This window comes from Lepidochelys olivacea (assembly GCF_965140295.1).
Source record: "Lepidochelys olivacea isolate rLepOli2 genome assembly, chromosome: 8".
Lineage (NCBI taxonomy): Eukaryota > Metazoa > Chordata > Testudines > Cheloniidae > Lepidochelys > Lepidochelys olivacea.
The window spans coordinates 16116138-16129683 of NC_140418.1; positions in this window are offsets into that span (position 1 = coordinate 16116138).

Sequence of the window (13546 nt, forward strand, 5' to 3'; positions counted from 1 at the left end):
GGAATTTTCAAAAGCAATTAGTGTTGACCTAACTATGCACCTTTTGGAGTTAAGGGGAGTTTTATCGTTCACTTTAATTGGAGCAGAGTTAGGGCAACACTAGGCACTTTTTAAATTCCCACTCATAAGCCTGATCAAGAGTTCACCCAAGTCAATGAAATGGCTTCTGTTGACTCCAGTGGGCTTTGGATCAGGCTCCTATAACCTGAAGTGTAAGATCAGTGGTAATATTATTGCAGCCTCTTTAAGGAAAAAATAATAAAATACAATAACAAAAATAGTGGATCTTTTTAAGCACCTGTCTGAAGAAGAGGACTCTCTTGTAAAGATTAAATTAACCATTTGCTTTATAGCACTGAGTAAGTCCAAGTGTACCTTGGACTAGACTAGAGCACTTGAGAATATTGTTTTTCTAAACATAATCATCAACTCAAGTGGGACGACTAAAACGGAGGGACATGATGCAAAACGTCTGAGTTTCATGCTCTGAGAAGAATAGATGTTTCTGATTAAGAAAAAGCAATTACATAACAGTGTAACATAGTCACAAACATACCTAGAGCTGAGTGGAACTTGGTTTTATGGTTTATTTGGTATTTCGTCTCACACAAATTTCTGTTCATTCTCTGTAAGAAAGAAACAAGTCAGTGAAAACTGCAATATTTAAGAACAAGCAAAACCAAAGAAATATTAACTTTTCCATCTCTCTAATACAATATGAATAATGGGTGGGTGTTTTCAGAACAGCTCATACTCTGCGTGAGCTCCTTTGAGTATTCTAGGCTAGTGTTCTCAACCAGTTTTCAGTTGCTTATAACTTTGTCAAACTCAAACCATTTGGGCTGAAATATTCTCCACTGGATGTTTGCCTGGGGCTGAATTTTTTTTGGAAACTTTCAGCTAAAATGGAGGATGGGGAGATGGATGTCAAGGATGTGCCTTTTCCCATTCCCTTGAAAAAATTGCCAAAATTTGGCCAAGGTATAAGGCTCTGAAAAATGTGTTTGCACGTGCTCTGAGGATTCTAAAATAACAACCCTGATTATGACCAATTGGGAAGGTGGGGGGTCAATGTGGTTTTACAGGATGAAATTGCATCCTTAATTCTTAATCCATTGGGCAACCTAAATTCCAATATTTCCTAACTCTGCAGTGGCTGATTTTGCAATCTTACTGTTTTTTCAACATAAGATTATTACATACAAAAACCTATGTGCCGTGGGCACCAGGAACACAATATTAAATATGCCACAGAATTTGATTTTTGTACTGCAATATTTGTTGCATTTCCTATTCTTAGACCAGGATATTGCAAACCCTGGTAATGTTGCTTTTTTTTTAATTTCACCCAGTGTATTAAGTTAGGTGATCATCAAACTAGAATTCGTACTTACTGAAAATGGGCCATATCCTCAGCAGATGAAAACTGGCATAGCTTAAATGAAGGCAATGGAGATATACCAGTCGAGGATCTGGCTCAATACTTCTAGTAATTGTAATTGTGTTTATGGAAGAATGTTGTCCAGTGGTTAGAGCAGGGGCTGAGAATCAGAATTTTTATGCTCGACTTGTTTTTTTACACTATCCATGTGCAACCCCAGGTAGGTTGCTTTAGCTTCTGTCTACAGAGTCCCCATCTGTAAAACTGGGATAAAGAGGAATGCTGTGAGACAGATCTTATGAATATTTCTTATGTGCTTTCCAATGGAAGAACCTCTGGAAGTGCTGGGGGAGGCAGAGTGAAGAATCAGCTGTGAGTGAGCGAGAACAGTTGTTCCATGGGATATTGAGGTGACTCAGCTAACAATTAAACGGAGTGTTCTCCAGGGGTGGAGAAGAACTTGGTGCATGCACAGGGGGGAGGGATAGTTCAGTGGTTTGAGCATTGGCCTGCTAAACCCAGGGTTGTGAGTTCAATCCTTGAGGGGGGCCATTTAGGGATCTGGGTCAAAAATTGGGGATTGGTCCTGCTTTGAGCAGGGGGTTGGACTAGATGATCTCCTAAGGTTCCTTCCAACCCTGATATTCTATTCTATGATGTGCGTCGCCAGAATTTTTTTGGCTTGTGGAGAAGGCCGAGCCCAGCATTCCTTTGAATCCCAGCAAGTATTCTGGCTGTTGGTATGCAGAAGTATTCAGGGCTTCTTCTCCAGCTAGGACCTCCTGAATGTGAGAAACTTCCACAAACCATGTGTGAAATGTTACACTGAAACACCACATCAATAAATAGCAGCAGCCATCGTTCGTATTGTTCCCCGCACCTGTCCAGCCTTCTGTGGAAAGACATGAAGAACCCACCCCCTCTGCATATGCAAGATATCCCCACAGCAATCAACCAGTCACAGGTCAGCCACCATGCTAGGAGTCTGACAAGCAAATTAGAGAGGGGAGTTGTCATGGTAAGTTGCTAACTTCTGGTGCCAAACCAGACCATGGATAAACCCCCGGGATGGAACAGAGGGAGCAGTCAGTAATGCTACAGCTGAGGTTGGCAGCCAGGTATGGGGTCTCTGGAGCTAGGGATCCTATATGACCCCAAAGGTAGCAGAGGTGTAATGCAACCACTGTCAATAAAAGGGACTTTAAAAACTGACTTAAAATGAAGCTTCAGACAGGTGGTTGGGCAGTGTCTTAAGAAGGTCCTCTAAAGGAGAGAATCCGACGAGGCTTTAGTCTGTCCCCTGCTGGTGAGAATCTGGACATGCTATAGGGCAGGGGTGGGCAAACTTTTTGGCCCGAGGGCCACATCGGGGTGTGAAATGGTATATAGGACTGGGTAGGGAAGGCTGTGCCTCCCCAAACAGCCTGGCCCCTGCCCCCTATCTGCTCCCTCCCACTTCCCACCCCCTGACTGCCCCCCTCAGAACCCCCAACCCATCCATTCATCCCTTCTCCACTCCTTGTCCCCTGACCGACCCCACCCCCTATCCAAACCCCCCCCCCCGCTCCTTGTCTCCGGACCGCCCCCCTCCCCCCGAACCTCTGCCCCATTCAACTGTCCCCTGACTGCCCCCTGGCACCTCCTGCCCCTTATCCAACCCCCGTCCCCTTACCCTTACCATGCTGCTCAGAGCGGCAGGACAGGCTTATTGGAAAGCCTGGGAGGTCGGCGGGCGTAGCTGCGGGGGAGTGGGGGCAGCGGGGGAGGGGATGGGGACTAGCCTCCCTGGCCGGGAGCTCAGAGGCTGGGCAGGACAGTCCCACGGGCTGGCTGTGGCCCGCGGGCCGTAGTTTGCTGACCCCTACTATAGGGGCTGGCTGGCTCAGGGGAAGAGTTAGGATTACGGAGCCTTTCATGAGTAGATGCCCAGGTCAGACTGAAAGTTATTACTACCTGTTCAGTGGCCTGTATGAAATGAATTTAAAGGGGTAACTAGACCAAAGACCTGATTCAAAGACCACGGAAGTCAGTAGATTAGGCCCTGAACATCTATATCACAAAAATCACCCTTGTTTTTCTAGATGGCAGGTTCAGCTGGGACTACATGGGTTATGGAGAGTGAACTCGCCTCTGAGCACATAGCGGGGGGATCCGTGCATGTCCGGGTTGGGAACACGTGCCGCGTTCTGTTCTGTGCTGTACTAACTCTGTGAGAAAAGGACTCCAGCCTTTAGGGCTGCGTGATGGGGTGTACCAGGCAGGAGCAGATTTACCATGAAACAAACCATGCGGTGGCATGGGGCCCTCAACAACAGGGGAGCCCCCAGAATGCAGGAGAAATATCTGACAACCTGCCCCTGAGTCCCGGCCGGTGGCCCCACGCTGGTCCCGGAAGCGGCTGGCTGCTGGCATGTCTCTGCGCGCCCCTGGGGGGTGGCTCTGTGTGCTGCCCCTGCCCTGAGCGCAGACCCCGCAGCTCCTATTGGCTGGGAACTGCGGCCCATGGGAGCTGCGGGGAGGCACCTACAGGCAGCGGCACGTGGAGACCCTCCGCCCCTTCCCTCCCCCCCGACCTAGGAGCTGCTGCCGGAGGGGTATGTGTGCCAGTTGCTTTGGGAGCCATGCCACCTGAGGTAAGTGCTGCCCCCCTGCCTCACTCCTGCACCCCAACCCTCTGCCCCAGTCCAGAGCCCTCACCCCGCACCCCAACTTCCTCCCAGAGCTTTCACCCCTCCTCCCACACCCCAACCCTCTGTCCCAGCCCAGAGCCTGCACCCAAACTTCCTCCCAGAGCCTGGATCCCAACCAACCCCGTGCCCCAATCAAGATACCTCACTTTGTTTTCATGTACTTCCCATTACTTATAGGAGGAGGATGAAGAAAAAAAGAATGAAAAACGGGGGGGTGGGGAGAGATAAGAGAGAATGTTCTTTTTCTTGGCTGGATCCCAAGGGGGGCTTCCCCCAAAAATGAAGCTGCGCACAGGGCCCCACTAATTCTAAATCTGCCACTGGTACCAGGCATTCGTTGCCCTCTGCCAGAAATTCTGCTGCCTTGATGCACCGCACCCCAGGAAGTGGCCCTTTAAGAGGAGAAGAGCAGGAGTTTCAGACCTTCTGGTTTGCCTAGAAAGGCCCCCTGGGTCAACTGCTGATGGAACGAGCAAGACTTGGTCCTCCTGGAGCTAGAAGTGTTGGGAGCAGCCAATCAGGGACCAGCAGGCCAAATGACAAAAGCAACCAGCCCTTTTCAAATGGCAGTTCTTGGGTGAAACCAGAATGTGGGTGGGTAGTAGGTGGAAGGACTAGTTAGTCACTCCTCCCCAAGAAGCCAGGCCTGGGCAGGACCTATTGCTGACCACAGTTTGTATTTAGGTCACTGAGGGAGCTTTTTGATTTACTTCGTTTGAGTGTACAGCCCAGGTGGGGCAATCTGATTTAGACATTGGTGGGATTATTGGGCTCACTTCACAAGAGCACCCTGATTCAGTCAACCCAGCACCTTTCACCAGCCCAAATTCACACCCAATCCCGTGAAAATGCTTTTTAAAAAAAGCAGTCAGTATTGTAGTGAACATCTTCCCTCCCCGCTTTTTTGGAACACTGAATACTTTTCAATTTTCTGATCTCTTAAATCTAAGATATTAAAGCCAAAATCTTTCAAAAGTGGCTTCCAGTTTTGGGTGCCTCAGCTCAAGTGCGCCCCACAGGAGACCCCGAAGGCTTGATTTTTTCGGAAGTGTGGAGCACACGCACCTCCAGTTGAATTTAGTAAAAGCAGCAGCTGCTCAGCACATGTCACAGATCAGACCCAAGCTATTTTCAATTGCACCTCCAGAAAGCGAGGCAATCAAAACTCAGTGTCCAGTTTTGGAAAAGTTGGGCCCTAAAATCTATTCAGAATATTTTCTTTAGCAAAATAAAAAGATAGATTTTTTTTTTTTTTTTTTTTTTTTATAATCCTGCTTTCTGCTCTGATGCCATTTTGAAGTGTTCATGGTACTACCTCAGGGGGGAATTTTGCTCTTCTATTCACTAAACCACAGAGTATTTAACTTTCCCAGGATCACTTTCCCCAGAAATCGTAGCTACAGAAAACAAATCTTTAAAACAGAGTTTCCACTTTTGAAATACTTTGCCTTGACCTTTTCATTTATTTTCTGAATAGGAAGCATTTGCTTTGTATGCAGACATAGGTGCCCCCTGAACGGTAGCTGTTGCTCTGAACTCTTTGATGGAGATCTGTAAAGTTTTATGGCTCTCAAGGGAAGAGCCTAGTGATTCACTGTGTCACACAGGAGTTGTTATCATTAGGAAGTAAAACAAAATGCAAAGGCAATTTATCTTTATCTAAACCATTTGTCTGACTCTCACAAAAAGCCAGGCTGTTTATATGTGTGATGTATATTGGCCTTCGAATTATCTGAGTGGAGCCAAACTCTCATCATTACATGGGACTTCCCCCTCTCCTTATCCCAGATTTACCTCCATCCCACACCACTTTGGCATCTGCTGGCTCTGTTAGGAATTATTTACAAGGGAAAGGCTGACTCAGGAAACTAAAGTTATAGAAACTGGTATGTCTGTTATGGAACTATAGCCAAACTAATTTGAAGTTTCCTGTGCTGCAGTTAGGCTCGTGGCCCTCTTTCGAGTATTTGGGACCTGGCAACTTGAGCGAAAGTTCTCAGTATCAGCAGTACATTATGAATGTCAATTTGCAGCCTGTAAAAATAACTTTCCCAAGGCATAGGAGAACCAGGCCTTGAATTTCTTATCAGGTTTCAATATAAACAGAGTAGAAACTGTTCACTAAGTGGACTAGCAGCAAGTTATGCCTCCTTATACAAAATGAATGTGTGTGCCTAATTACATATGTATAATGTAATGTGTATGTGTCTATATATGGGGGAGAGAATATTTGTATCCTGTTTACAAAGAGCAATAGATTGACCGTATCCTGGAATGAGCTAAATTTGAAAGGGCTGGTTTTGCTAGATCCAATAAAATTAGGATTGCCAACTTTGGTTGGACATATTCCTGGAGGTTTCATCAGATGACATAATCTTTTATTAAAGATTAATCTTTAATTCCTGGAGACTCCAGGGCAATCCTGAGGGTTGGCAATGCTAAATAAAATCCATGTTTATAGGACCAGATCTGGAAACATTTGTATGCTGAGTCTGAGCCTATAAGATACTCAACACCTATTGAGAGTGCTCAGCATTTTGCAGAATTGGGCCAAATGTGACGTTAGATTTTGATGGGCCTGCTGCATTATATCTTTGTGACTTTGTGCTGGGCTTATTGTACCGAGCCTGGATGATCATATCTGATCATGAATTGTGTTTTTTACCTTTATTCTGGTTCTTGTTCTTTACCCTGACTCTTCCATTCTGTCTTTCTGGGCACTTGCCTCTCATTTTCAACTGTAAATATTCCCATCACTTCCTATTAAATAAAAATCCCACAGGTTTTTTTCAAGCCATAGTAGCTTTATATTAGAAAGTTATAGCATTGTTGTGTATATGTCCTCTTGTTTTATAGTCACCCTGTACTGATGGTTTTGGAGATGGGGGGGGGGTACAAGGGGGTTGCTCAGTTACTGAAAATGTTGTAAAAACAGATACTAATTTGGATTGAAACTTTATCACCCTAACATCTCCCCCATAAAATCAGCAAGATTCCTTTGGCCAACTTCCAGCCAGGGAAATGTAAATGTTCAATTAACATTTAAAAAGCCCTGTGAACAAGACATCAACATGCCAACTCTAACAGGGTTCAGATTTATATGTTCTGGCCAGGCTGATAACTTTCAAGAAAAGTTCAGTGTGTTTTCTTCTCAGCATTACTTGTATTTGTAAAGTGTTCTCATATCCTCGACCAAAGAATTTCCTCTAGTTTTGGTACAGTTTCATATGATTTAAAGGTCAAGTCCTTCACCCCTCTACAAGCACTGGGATAACTTGAATTAAAGAAAGTAAACTTATACAACTCATGTCCCAGCTCTTGGCATAATCTCTTTCACCATTATACGTTACTGCCACTGTCTTATGTTCTCATTAGTCTATATTCTTACATGTGATTGGACTCTTGACCGATTGAGGTTTCACTGTCCAATGCCTGTGGAACACTCCCCACACCATTCAACTAAGTAGTAAGCCAGAAGGTAGATCAGGATTGACTGTCTTGCCATCCTGGGTGCTTCCTGCCTTTGAGGAGCAGCTTATCCTGACTACTGAGCTAACTGGTGCTCCAAAGTCAGTGGGAGGTAGATGCTGCTTCCAGAAATGAGGCACTGATAGGGGCAGGGATGCAGCTGCAGCTGATAGATCAGTAGCAATGGAAGGAGGTTCTTCACTGATTTATTCCCCTTCTCTATGTGACCATAGTCACCTGTATGACTGGGCTGAATCTGTTGCAGATCTGGATGGGGTTTATTACACAGAGAACAGCTGCAGTGAGCCTGGTTGTCTCTCCGGTGGTTAAACAATAAAATAGCAACACTTAGCACTTCTCATCTGGTTTCATAGTGCATTACAAACATGGTACCCCTGAAATGGAAATCAGTTTTTGTTCCTATTTTATATGTGGGGATCCTCAGGTGGAAAGAGAGACAAACAGAGAGTCAGTGATAGAGGCAAGACTGGAATCTAGGATTCCTTGTGTAACACCGACAGACTCTGGTTGTTGGCAGGCGGGATCGAACCTGGGGCCTCTGGAGCTTAGTACGCAAGCTAAAAGTCAACTGGCTTTTAACTAAAGCTGTCAAGCAGACTCATTTAACTCTAAGTGGTCTTGGTGCCACTAGATGGGACAGAACACCACAGCAGGAGGTGTGTGGGTTACACTTGCTCCCACTCATCTCCATGCTCTAGCTTCTAGAGACCACACTCCCTCCTCTGATTTTATATTGCACCTGGTTAGTCATTTTCTACCACTAAAATGTCATTAGAGGAAACCCTGTTGTGAAAACCTGATTGTTTCACCTAGCAGTTCTTATGTTTGCACTTAGCAGAGGAATTTGTGCTCCTTTACATTTTTTCTTTGAAATCGTAGGAAACAATGCATCACTTTTTGGAGACAATGGTATGAACTAGTAACACTGCTTCTGTGATCACCAACATGTTATGTTTGGCACTATAAGTTCCTTTTAGGCTACTGCATTCCGACCTACACTGTAAGGTCTTTACAACTGTTTTTGAAAGAGTAGCATAGTCCCCCCTGGGGGCTTCTAAGTGCCCAGGAAGGTTCAACATGCAGGGTCTTCTTGGGCTCAGGGACACACTGACTGACTGAGTCGTTTCACCTATGAAGATCTGGGTTTGAATCCTGTAACAGTTTGGTGAATTGTTCTTAGTCCAAACTGACCTTTATCCACAGCACAAAATCCATAACATGAGAGGAAACCTTTACTTGTGTGGCCAAATGAGTGTCACAGCATTAGCCTTGATGCCATTGCCCTATCAATGTGTGGGAAACTTGTGTAGTATCTGCCCTATTTGTGCCAGGTTAACCTGATGCTATGACACTAATGCAATAATAATAAATTAAAACACAACAGTCTCCTGTGCTCAGCTTTTCCCCCAGAAAACTGATTCTTATTGTCCTTTGTTCATGGTGCAGAGATCTCCCCTAACGCTTGGAAGCTAGACAAATTAGATTCAAAAGCCAAATGCCTAAACACCTGCAACCTACTAGAGACAGGGACAGGCTGGCTGCAAAATAGGTCAGGGTGCAGTGTGTCTTCTGCAGAGCTCATCTGCAGACACCAAGCCACTCTAGTGCCAACTGACCACTACTTTTGCCTGGCTGGCCACATGCCAGACAGGCCAGGCTGCTTACAGGTGTTTTTCAGACTAGGATGCTAGAGGTCCCTGGCCCCATGGGTTGTGTGCCTATGTGTGTTAAAATAGCAAGGGACGGCCATTCTTCTGTCTCTGCAGCCAGTGCCTTGCTGCAACAAGCATACATGTATTCACATGAAAAGCATCTGTGCAGAGAGGGAGGGGAAAGTATAAAAAGGGAAGAGTTTTTAAGGGGGGGAGAGGGAGTTTATTTCAAGCCTGTAGCTGTTGAGTGTTAATATACATGTCAATACAGGAAGTGTCTTCTAATAACATGGGGAAATGAGGAGAGTTTTTCAATCATCTCCTGCTTAACACATACAGATGTATTCATAATTATCCTGTGCCTGAGGGTGGCAGGCACAGGTGGGTTCCGAAAGGACTTGTGTTCCTGCCAGACAGCGCAGCCTGAAAGAATAACATGCAGACAATTGGAATGCCATTTATCGTGCAAAACACAATAAAACCTGGAGCTTTCTTCCTGTCTCAGAGACCCATAAATTATAAAAATTACACCTGCCTCAGGCCACGGACATGTTGTTGTATTAAAGTTTGGCTGAATAAACTTTAAAACTGGTGGGGGGAGTCCTGCTGGCTTTTCCTCCGGCCTCCATCCTTCTGTCACACAGTTGTCTGCTTATGTTAATCCAGTTAGTCATGACTGTACATTTAAAGTCAACTTACATTGCAATTGTTTGGTGCAAAAGCACAGCTACACTCTGTGAAATGAAAACAGTGTACTGGAATGGGGGAGGAGGGCTGGATGTTAAGAGGAGCCCCTGTGTCTCAGCAAAGTTTCTCTGCCGCTGAGGTGATTAAAGCCTGCATTCAGCTTCATTATACTAAAGACCCAGCTGTAGCCATGTTAAAAAAGCTTGATTTTTATTTGTCCCTAACCTTTTTAAAGAAGAAAATGAATCCTTCCTGTCCAAAAGCTTTTTCCTACTGACAGAGCAGGACACACCCCAGCACCTATGAATTTGCTGTCTCCTCACTGTAAATATCCTAAATCAACCAAATTTTTAAATGTACACCTGAGCGGGAATTAACTAAACCAAAGGGCCATAACCTCAGCTGGCTGCACCACGTGTGTCCCCCAAATGCCCCTTCTGATGTGCTCAGCGTATCTGTAACTTCACTGAAATAAACATCAGAGGTTAAGCCTTTGAGGCTTCCTGTGTCTCATGGGGGTAGTGCTGTGCAACTGGATTGTTCTTGCTGTCTGTCCCCAGATAGCAGAGCTCTTGGGGATGGACAGCAGGGTCTAATCCTGGCAAATCCCTGTGGTATTTTATTCCTCTCATGACATCCCATTCCATGTACCCCATGTAATCCTTTCCATTAACAGGAGTTAGGGTATATGGTCTGCCAAAGCCACAGTGGGGTAGTGTTGAAGATGGGATATGGTTTTGCATCTAATGACGTGCATGGGCAACAGAGGAAACATGGAGGAGGATTCCTATTTGCCCTTGAATTGGTGCTTAGGTGTTAGCCACCAGAGAACCCAGGCTGAGGCCTGCAGGCGAGCCAGAAAAGAGTATGCTTCAACTTCCATCTGGCAAATGGACCTGTAGCCACAGGAAAGGTTTGCCACTCGTGCATCAGGCTCTTTTCCCATACTGTTGCTAAGCACCACTGATGGACTGACCTTGTCGTGTCTCCTTTACTCTGTCAAGATGTTGGATGGTCATGTAAAGTATCATTCTAATAAGAACAGCCATACTGGGTCAGACTAAAGGTCCATCTAGCCCAGTATCCTGTCTTCCAACAATGGCCAATGCCTGGTGCCCCAGAGGGAATGAACAGAACAGGTAATTATCAAGTGCCTATCAATCACCCATTCCCTCCTTCTTGCATTGGAGGCTAGAGAAACCATTCCTGCCCATTCTGGCTAATAGCCATTGATGGACCTATCCTCCATGAATTTATCTAGTTCTTTTTTTAACCCTGTTATAGTCTTGGCCTTCACAACATCCTCTGGCAAGGAGTTCCACAGGTTGACTGTGCATTGTTTGAAGAAATACTTTCTTTTGTTTGTTTTAAACCTGCTGCTTATTAATTTCATTGGGTGACTCCTTGTCCTTGTGTTATGTGAAGGAGTAAACACTTCCTTACTTACTTTTTCCATACCAGCCATGATTTTATAGACCTCTTATCATATTCCCCCTTAGTCATCTTTTTTCCAAACTGAAAAGTTCCAATCTTATTAATCTCTCCTCATATGGCAGCTGTTCACACCCCTGATCATTTTTTGTTGCCCTTTTCTCAACCTTTTCCCATTCCAATATATCTTTTTTGAGATGGGGCAACCACATCTGCACACAGTATTCAAGATGTGGGCGTACCATGGATTTATCTAGAGGCAATATGATATTTTCTTTCTTATTATCTATCCCTTTCTTAAGGATTCCCAACATTGTTCACGTTTTTGACTGCCGCTTCACATTGAGTGGATGTTTTCAGAGAACTATCCACAATGACGCCAAGAACTTTCTTGAGTAGTAACAGCTAATTTAGACCCCATCATTTTAGATGTCTAGTTGGGATTATGTGTTACAATGTGCATTACTTTGCATTTATCAACATTGAATTTCATTTGTCGTTTTGTTGCCCAGTCACCACTTTTGAGAGATCCTTTTGTAGCTCTTTGCAGTCTGCCTGGGATTTAATTATCTTGAGTAGTTTAGTATCATCTGCAAATTTTGCCACCTCCCTGTTTGAAGGTGAGCTAAATGCTTCCTTTAATAAAGGAAGATTAGGGAATGGGCACTACGATGTTCCCTAAAACTTTTTTAAAAAGCTCTAGAAGGATGAGGAGGCATAAATTGAACACAACTTACTCACTTGTCTGCTCAACTTAGACATAGAAAGCAATTTCAATACTAAACGGTAGTCTGACAGAGGATTGTCTTATCATTGTAGAACATTGCCTCAGCTTCATTTGTGTATAAAAATGAGCCAGGGTTGAACAAGTCATCAGCTAAACTAAATAAACAAAATGGGAGACCAGAGGAAGTCAAATTGAAAAAATTTTGGATTGTCCACTCACTCTCACTCATAACTGTTTTAAGCTTTGAGAATTCTCTTCTGAGATCTTTGCGTTGACAGAATGATCAAATATAGGAGTGTGTTGTGTGTACATTCATGTGGCTGGGTTTGTTTTTTTTGCAGGGAGGGGTTGTGGGGGGGGAAGACTTGGCAGCTTTCACTTTATTTTAGCCTCTGGATACTGTCAGATCAGGATTCTACTTGAGCTTTGCACTGTCACAGTTTCAGGCTCCCAGCCAGAAAGCAAGATAATTAACTGTAGTAGATTCTGATCTAAATGTTCAATCTGCTGCTTACCTCCTACAGACCTTGCCGAGTCCATGAACTGGTGCCCATGAGGGAGATGTAAGCTGTTATGATTGATGCAATTCAGGTTATAGAAGTACTTGCACATTCCAGTCCTACATGGTATCAAACTGCTGGACTTAGCCCATCCGTGCTCATATTTCTAGAATAAATGCTAAAGAAAACCCTTTTTTAAAGAAACCACAAACAGTCACTTGTATATTTAACAATATATATTTTATATATATATTTCTAAATCAGTACATTCAGTTTTAACTTGTTTTTCTTCACAAACAGAAGAACTCTTACAATAGTAGACTTTCTAAAATAAATACTATTAAAATAGAGCTTCAAAATAAATATTCTATACAAAGGAAACCTTCTGTTGTAACTTTTGGGGGGTGTGTGTGTGTATGGAGGTGATTGGTTGGAAGGGAATGGAATTCTTGAACAGCTTTTCATACCATGAAAGAAAAAAAATTCCCAGTGCTGCAAAAGAGACACAAACTGAGGAAATAAACTAGAGATTTTAGTTTACTAAAAGCAATGAGAAACCACTTCCAAAAGACAGTAAAACTTAAGTGTGGTGCCAAATCCTGTCCCCTTCCTCCTTTTACAGCACTGTTCTGTTCAACACCATAGCATGCCTCTGAGGGAATACTTTTGCTTCCCAGGCAGTGGGTACATAGAAGATGCAAATTAAAAACTCTTCTAGGATGCACAAAATGGGTAAGTCCTCTCAGCAGGTGTCTTACTTCCACTTGTGTTCATGAGGATAGGAGCCAGCTCCCCCTGCACTGTGACAACATGACTAGAGAGTAGCCCGAGAGATTATTAAATAGAGTTCATACTTATATGGCCTAGCCAGCAGTCACTCTCCTGGTCTATACTTAGGTTGATATAGCTATGGTGCTCAAGGGGGTGTAAAACAGCCATGCCTGAGTGCCGTAACTATGCTGACCTTATCCCCCTAAGTAGACACAGGT